The sequence below is a fragment of the Hordeum vulgare genome, chromosome 3H (assembly GCF_904849725.1).
Source record: "Hordeum vulgare subsp. vulgare chromosome 3H, MorexV3_pseudomolecules_assembly, whole genome shotgun sequence".
NCBI classification, from domain to species: domain Eukaryota; kingdom Viridiplantae; phylum Streptophyta; class Magnoliopsida; order Poales; family Poaceae; genus Hordeum; species Hordeum vulgare.
The window spans coordinates 163,446,362-163,455,517 of record NC_058520.1 but is presented as its reverse complement, the minus strand read 5'-3'; positions in this window follow the sequence as shown (position 1 = coordinate 163,455,517).

Below are 9,156 nucleotides of genomic sequence, written 5' to 3'. Positions count from 1 at the left end.
TCCACAGCATCATAATTTTTTTATGATAGTGTCTTTTGTCTTTCTTTTTTGTGTTTGAGCCAAGCAAAACCTTTATGACTAGTCTTGGTGATGGTTGTTTGATCCTGCTGGAAAAAGACAGAAAATTTTCACTCACGAGATTATTTTTCATTTTTATTCAGAAAGAGCTTTTGAGTTGATTCTTTTTGCTTCCGGTTGATATGCCTTTTGCACATGTAGTCGTAATTCTTCAGAATTTTAGAGGTACCAGAAGTATACGAAGTATACATATTGCTATAGACTGGTCTGTTTTTGACAAATTCTGTTTTAGTTGAGTTGGTTGCTTGTTTTGATGAAACGATGGATAGTATCGGGGGATACTAGCCATGGAAAAGTGAGAATACAGTAATCTAACACCAATATAAATAGAATTCAAGTTTGCTACAGTACATAAAGAGGTGGTAGTTTGTTTTCTTGTGCTAATGATATCACGAGTTTCTGTTTAACTTTTGTGTTGTGAAGTTTTCAAGTTTTGGGTGATGTTCTCATGGACAAAGGGATAAAGAGTGGAAAGAGCTCAAGATTAGGGATTCCCAAGGCATCCCAAGCCAAATTCAAGGACACCAAAAAATCCTAAGCTTGGGGATGCCCCGGGAAGGCATCCCCTCTTTCGTCTTCAATCCATCGTAACATTACTTGGAGCTATATTTTTATTCACCACATGATATGTGTTTTGGTTGAAGCGTCTTGTATCGTAGGAGTCTTTTCTTTTTGTTGTTTCAAAATCATCCTTGCTGCACACCTTTTGAGAGAGACATGCACTCATCGTGAATTTGCTAGAATGCTTATTGTGCGTCACTTATATCTTTTTAGCTAGATAATTTTGCTCCATGTGCTTCACTTAGATCTTTGAGAGCACGGCGGTGCGTAACTTGGTAGTTGGCTTGTGCTATGAAAGTAGTCCCAAAGGTGATAGGTACCCAAAGAGGATACAAAAACCTCCATCTTCATGTGCATTAGGTATAAAGAGAAGTTTTGATTCCTCTCAATTAGTTTTGAGACATGGATTTGGTAATATTAAGAGTTATGTTAGTAGGGTGTTGTGAATCTAGAAATACTTGTGTTGAAGTTAGTGATTCCCGTAGCATGCACGTATGGTGAACTCCTATGTTAGGAAGTCGGAGCATAATTGATCTATTGATTGTCGTCCTTTGTGTTGAGGTCGGGATCGCGCGATGGTTAACACCTCCCAACCCTTCCCCTAGGAGTATGCGTTTAGCACTTTGTTTCGATTACTAATAAAAACTTTCGCAACAAGTATGTGAGTTCTTCATGACTAACATGAGTTCATGGTATAGATGCACTTTCACCTTCCACCATTGCTAGCCTCTCTAGTACCGCGCAATTTTCGCCGGTGCACAAACCCACCATATGCCTTCCTCAAAACAGCCACCATACCTACCTACTATGGCATTTTCATAGCCATTCCGAGATATATTGCCATACAACTCCCACCGTTCCGTCTCATGACTTGTGCCGTCACTCTCATATTGCCGTTGCATGATCGTAAGATAGCTAGCGAGATGTTTCAACGTCATACGCCAAGCTAGATCATTGCACATCCCGATACACTACCGGAGGCATTTCCTATAGAGTCATCATCGTTCTAAGCTTTGAGCTGTGAGTAAATAAAAGTGTGATGATTATCATTATTAGAGAATTGTCCCATGTGAGTAAATAAAAAAAAGAGGCCAAAGAGCCCGAATAAAAAAATGAAAATAGGCCAAAGAGCCCAAAAAAAAGAGGAGAGAAAAAGAGAGAAGGGACAATGCTACTATCTTTTTGCACACTTGTGCCTCGTAAAAGCACCATGTTCTTCATGATTGAGAGCCTCTCATTTCTTCACCACCATATTCTAGTGGGAATCTTTATTATATAACTTGTCTTGTATATTCCATTGATGGGCTTCCTCAAAATTGCCCTAGGTCATCGTGAGCAAGCAAGTTGGATGCACACCCACTAGTTCTCCTTTTGAGCTTTCACATACTTATAGCTCTAGTGCATCCTTTGTATGGCAATCCATGCTCATTCACATTGATATCTATTAATGGGCATATCCATAACCCTTTGATACGCCGAGTTAATGTGACCATCTCCTCCTTTTTGTCTCACAACCACCACCACACTCTATTCCACCTATAGTGCTATATCCATGGCTCACGCTCATGTATTGCGTGATACTTGAAAAAGGTTTGAGAAAGTAAGAGTGCGAAAACAATTACTTGGCCAATACCGGGGTTGTGCATGATTTAAAATAGTTGTGTGGGGATGATGGAGCATAGAGAGACTATATGATTTTGTAGGGATAACTTTCTTTGGCCTTGTTATTTCGAAAGTTCATGATTACCTTGCTATTTTTCTTGTAGTATTATTGTTTTCATGTCAATATCAAACTATTGTTTTGAATCTTACAGATCTGAACATTCATGTCACATGAGAGAAGTTACAAAGGACAATTATGCTAGGTAGCATTCCACATCAAAAATTCACTCTTTATCACTTCCCTACTCGAGGACGAACAGGAGTTAAGCTTGGGGATGCTTGATACGTCTCCAACGTATCTATAATTTTTGATGGTTTCATGCTATTATCTTGTCAAACTTTGGATGTTTTGTATGCCTTTTATATATTTTTTGGGACTAACTTATTAACTCAGTGCCAAGTGCCAGTTCCTGTTTTTTCCGTGTTTTTGACCCTTTTCAGAGGAGGATTTGAAACGGAGTCCAAACGGAATAGAACTTCCGAAAAGTTTTTTTTCGAAACAGAAGACGATCGGGAGACTTGAGAACAAAAGCAGAGGGTCACTAGGGACCCCACAAGCCCCCTAGACGCGGCTAGCGGGGCCAGCGCCTCCCAGGCCTGTGGGCTCCCTGGGCCTCCTCTGTCCTAGGTCCTTCGCCTATATATTCCCTAAAATCCCAGAAAAACCAGGAGATCAACGAAAACACTTTTCCGCCGCCGCAAGCTTCTGTCTCCGCAAGATCTCATCTGGGGCACGTTCTGGTGCCCCGCCGGTGGGGGGATTCGGATACGGAGGGCTTCTTCATCAACACCATGACCTCTCCGATGATGCGTGAGTAGTTCACCATAGACCTACGGGTCCATAGCTAGTAGCTAGATGGCTTCTTCTCTCTCTTAGATCTTCAATACAAAGTTCCCCATGATCTTCATGGAGATCTATCAGATGTAATCTTATTTGCGGTGTGTTTGTCAAGATCCAATGAATTGTGGATTTATGATCAGATTATCTATGAATCTTATTTGAGTTTCTTCTGATCTCTTATATGCATGATTTCATATCCTTGTAATTCGCTTCGAGTTGTGGGTTTTGTTTGGCCAGCTTGATCTATGATTCTTGCAATGGGAGAAGTGCTTGGTTTTGGGTTCATACCGTGCGGTGACCTCACCCAGTGATAGAAGGGGTAGCGAGGCACGCATCGTGTTGTTGCTATCAAGGGTAAAAAGATGGGGTTTTTATCATTGGTTTGAGTTCATCCCTCTACATCATGTCATCTTGCTTAAGGCATTACTCTGTTCGTCATGAACTCAATACACTAGATGCATGCTGGATAGCAGTTGATGTGTGGAGTAATAGTAGTAGATGCAGAAAGTATCGGCCTACTAGCCTCGGACGTGATGCCTATATGTATGATCATGGCCTTAAATATCGTCATGACTTTGCGCGGTTCTATCAATTGCTCGACAGTAATTTGTTCACCTACCATAATATTTGCTATTTTGAGAGAAGCCTCTAGTGAATACTATGGCCCCCAGGTCTACTTCACACAACATTTTCAGCCTTACACTTTTACTTCGTTGCACTTTCCGCCTTCAGATCTCACTTTGCAATCAATCTTGAAGGGATTGACAACCCCTTTATAGCGTTGGGTGCAAGCTCTTTTGTGTTTGTGCAGGTACTCTGGACTTGACGTGATTCTCCTACTGGATTGATACCTTGGTTCTCAAACTGAGGGAAATATTGACTGCTCCTAGGCTGCATCGCCCTTTCCTCTTCAAGGGAAAAACCAACGCAAGGTCAAGAGACGACAGAAGATTTCTGTCGCCGTAGCAAAGTACCACACCACTTTTCGAGGAGCTTTCTTCCTCTTATTGTATCGAGTGACGCCGCACACCGGACATATGGTAGACTCCGCTTGCTCGTCCCGATAAATGATGCAATCGTTCATGCACACATGGTATTTCATGTGCGGTAAATCCAGTGGACACACGATTTTCTTCGCCTCCTCGAAACTGGTCGGGCACTTGTTCCCCATGGGAAGACGTTCGTGCCAGAATGACATGTTCTCGTCGAAGCATGTGTCAGTTATTTTGTGTTTTACCTTCATCTCCAGAGCCATGAGTAACCACGGGTATCCTCGGGCTTGCATCCTTCATACAATGGAGTAACCGCGTCTATCTCAAGTTGATCCAGCTTGGCTTTCTCTCGTGCAACAGCTCTTGAGTTACCCGTCTGCTTGAGAAGCAGCTCTCGAATATGAGGGTCCTGCACCCAGCCCATCGATGGTCCATCGTCGTCTGCTCCGGCATCTTCATCTTCATGATCATGCCCTTCATCTTGATCTTCCTCATCATCATGTCCGGCATATTCTACATGATGACCGTGTCCTGCATCTACTTCGTGATCATGTCGTGGAGATTCTTCATCTTCTCGCCCGCCCTGGCCGCTATTGTCTTGCTGCCCTTGCTTATTTCTTGCCCCGCCCCCATGGACAACTTCATAATCATCTTCATCACCTTGCCACCGATAGCCATCCATGAAACCACACACGAGCAGGTGGTCCCGCACCTGTCTGGAATCTGGGTCCATAAGGCTCTTCAGCTCGCATCTTCGACACAGACATCTTATCTCCGTCTCGTTCTTTTGAAGCATCTCGGCCTTCGCGAAGCTCAAAAACCTATTCAGGATGCCTTCGGTCATCGTGCGGACCATGGTCTCCTACGGGGTAGAGCAAAACGATATTTGAGAACCAATTTTGTTGGCATGGCTTTGCTTCAAAATAGGACCAAAAAGAATGCATAGTGCCATATTCTCGCCGAAACAGAAATGAATCAACATTCCGGCAAAATATTGGCAACTACCGCATTTCAAATAACGGTACCTGCAAACACAAACATATGCAACACCACAAACATACGTCGATCTAGGCCATAAAAAGTGTGTATGTTGGAGGGAGAAAAAAGTAGATCTAGAACATACAGAAAGCTTTCCCCTTACTTACCTATCGAAAAAAGGAAATTTGACCACTTAATTTGGGTGAATCTATGGTGAAAATGAGGTGAGGCGGAGGAGGCAGCCGAGACCAACAAGGTTGGTAGAGGTGGAGAGAATGAAGTGGGGGGAAAGTGAGTGTGAAGTGGCTGTCAAAAATATCTAGCTGCTCTCAGGTTACCAATGGCGCACCTCCTAAGAATGCGCATTGGTAACCAGGGTTACTAATGGCGCACCTGGTAAGAATGCGCCATTACTAGTTCTGAAAAAAAATTGATTTTTTTTGTTAGTAGTGGCACACCATGGATGTCGTGCGCCATTACTAGTAAAAACTAATAATGGCGCACTTTCCCCTGGTGCGCCACTTCTAAGTCTAGGAAGGGTGTGGGGCTAGGACAAAACTAGTAATGGTGCACCACACACCAGGTGCACCATTAGTAATATGGCCATTAATGGCACACCTATATCTGGTGCGCCATTGCTATATAGTAGTGGCGCGACACATACATGGTGCGCCATTAATGTCCATATTAGCTATAGCCGTTTTCTAGTACTGCATGCTAACAGCAGTCCCCGGCAACAACACTAGAAGAATGTTGTTGACATGTACCTGACTTGATGCCTTCGCGACAACAGAGCCAAAACTGCTCCGAGTTGCTCAACAATTAGCAATTGTCTTGCAACGGCCCACTAGCGCGTGGGTTCGCGGCAGTTTTCGAGGGTAGAGTATTCAACCCAAATTTGTTGATTCGCCAGGCAAGAAGTGAGAGCATACTCTCGAGTATTAGCAACTGAATGTGTTAGATTCAACCACAACTGAAAGATTAGTATCTGCAAGCAAAGTATCAGCAGCAAAGTAGTATGATAACAACGATGCAAGAAACGATCTGTTGACGGTAGACTATTCCTAACGGTTGTATCAATGGCGCCAGAAATTGCCCGTGGACGGGAAATATTCTTTCCTGTCAACATCGTGCAAACCAAAATTGTAGAAGGTAGTAGCAGTGTAACGAGTAGCAGCAGTGGCAAGGAACAGCAGTAGTGACAGTAGTAGTGACAGTAGTAGCAAGTAGCAACAGTAGCAAGTAACAGTAGTAGCAAGTAACAGCACCAGCAATAGTAGTAACAATGGTAGCAACATAGCAAGTAACAATAGTAGCAAGTAACAGCAGCAGCAACAGTAGTAACGACAATAGCAGCAGAGCAAGTAACATCAGTAGGAAGTAACAGCAGCAGCAACAGTAGTAACAGCAGCAGTGGGACAAACTCGTAGGCAATGGGTCGGTGATTCGTTTGGATGACATTCATCATGCAACAGTTATAACACAGAGATATATGTGGTTAGCTCCCGTTCGTCAATGTGTGTAGTCATACGTGCTTAGGGAAAAGAACTTGCATGACATCTATTGTCCATCCCTCCCGTGGCAGCGGGGTCCAAAAGGATAGTACAGGATATTAAGGTTCTCCTTTTAATAAAGAACTGGAACAACGCATTAGCACTTGGTGAACACATGAACTCCTCAAACTATGGTCATCATCGGGAGTGGTTCTGGTTATTGTCACTCCGGGGTTGCCGGGTCATCACACATAGTAGGTACCAACAACTTGCAAGATCGGATCTAAAACACACATATATTGGTGGCAACATAACAATTTCAGATCTGAAATCATGGCACTCGGGCCCTAGTGACAAGCATTAAGCATGGCAAAGTAGTAGCAACATCCATCTCAGAACATAGTGGATACTAGGGATCAATCCCTGTCAAAACTAACTCGATTACATGATGATCTCATCCTAGTCATCACCGCCCAGCGAGCCTACGAATAGATTACTCACGAACGATGAAGAGCTTCATGAAATTGGAGAGGGAACAAGGTTGTTGATGACGATGGCGACGATTTCCCCTCTCCGGAGCCCAAAACGGACTCCACATCTATCCTCCAGATGAAGAACAGGATGTGGCGGCGCCTCCGTATCGCAAACGCGATGAAATCTTCTCTCCTGATTTTTTTCTGGGCGAAAGTGAATTTATAGAGCTGAGTTTGGGAGAGGCAGAGCCACGTGGGCCCCACAAGCTTGGTTGCCGCAGCCAGGGGTGTGGCCGCGGCAACAGGGCTTGTGGCCCACTGGCCCATCCCCTCCGGTGGATCTTTGGACAGGTATTTCTCATATTTTCAAGAAAAAATCTCCGTAAATATTCAGGACATTCCGAGAACTTTCATTTCTGCAGAAAAACAACACCATGGCAATTCTGCTGAAAACAGCGTCAGTCCCGGTTAGTTCCATTCAAATCATGCAAATTAGAGTCCAAAACAAGGGCAAAAGAGTTCGGAAAAGTAGATACGATGGAGATGTATCAACTCCCCCAAGATTAAAACCTTGCTTGTCCTCAAGCAACTCAGTTGACAAACTGAAAGAGAAAGAAAAACTTTGACAAACTCTGTTTGATCTTGTTGTTGTAACTATGTCTAACTCGTAACCAGAATTTCAGCAAGATCACAAGTAAACCACATAAGCAAGTGACACAAAGGTCTCACGGTAAACTAATAGCAATGGCATAATCAGCTAGCGAGCAAATAATAATGAGTTTCAGATACCAACAATTCAATCAAAACAAGCATGAAGCAATATGAATAGGTGGTATCTCGCTAGCCCTTTCTGAGACCGCAAAACATAAATGCAGAGCACTTACAAAGATCAAGGGCTGACTAAACATTGTAATTCATAGCAACGAAGATCCAGTCATAGTCATACTCAATATCAATCAAAAGCAAATCATAAAAATGACAGAGGTGCTCTCTAATTGGTGCTTATATAAGAAGAGGATGACTCAACAGGAAAATAAATAGACAGGTCCTTCGCAGAGGGAGGCATTGATTTGCAGAGGTGCCAGAGCTCAAGCTTTGAAAACAGAGATAATAATTTTGGGTGGCATGCTTTCATTGTCAATGCAATGACCAAGAGTTCTGAATATCTTCCATGTTACTCATGCTATAGGCGGTTCCCAAACAGAAAAGTAAAGTTTTAACTCCCCCACCACCAATCAATCACACTCCACGGCTAGCCGAGTCCTCGGGTACCGTCCATACTAACATCAATCCAGGGGGAGCCTTGTTTTACAGTTATGTTTTCGATTTAAGCGTGGAACTGGGCATTCCAATTACCGACCCCTTTCTCGTGAATGACAGTGAATAAACACATGTCGAGGATAACACGCCTAACATGGAAGATACCAATAGCCCCTTGTCACCACATGAGCGGTTCGGGCATGCAAAACATATTATTTCTTGAAGGTTTAGAGAATGGCACATGCAAATTTACTTGGAACGATAGGTAAATACCGCAAATAGGTAGGTATCATGGACTCTCATGGAAAAACTTTTGGGTTTATGGAAGTGGATGCAGAAGCAGTATTCCGCTTAGTACAAGTGAAGGCTAGCAAAAGACTGGGAAGCGACCAACTAGAGAGCGACAACAGTCATCAAGATGCAATGAGTTTGGCTAACATGGAGTGCAAGCATGAACAAGATATAAATCACCATGAACACGAACATCATAGAGGCTATGTTGATTTTGTTTCAACTACATGCATGAACATGCGCCAAATCAAGCCACTTGAATCATTCAAAGGAGAATACCATCCTATCATACTACATCATAGTCATCTCAAAATCTATGTTGGCATTCAAGACAAACCATTATAAGATCCTAGCTAAATAAGCATGGCATCGGAAACTATGTTCTCTAAGTTGTCAGTGCAAACATGGTTCTCTCACAACAAAGCTGAATCTAGGATGACAAGCTAGTCATATTTACAAAAACAAAATAGATAGAGTTCATACCAGCTTTTCCAGTCTCAGTCACTTCATCATATATCATCATTATT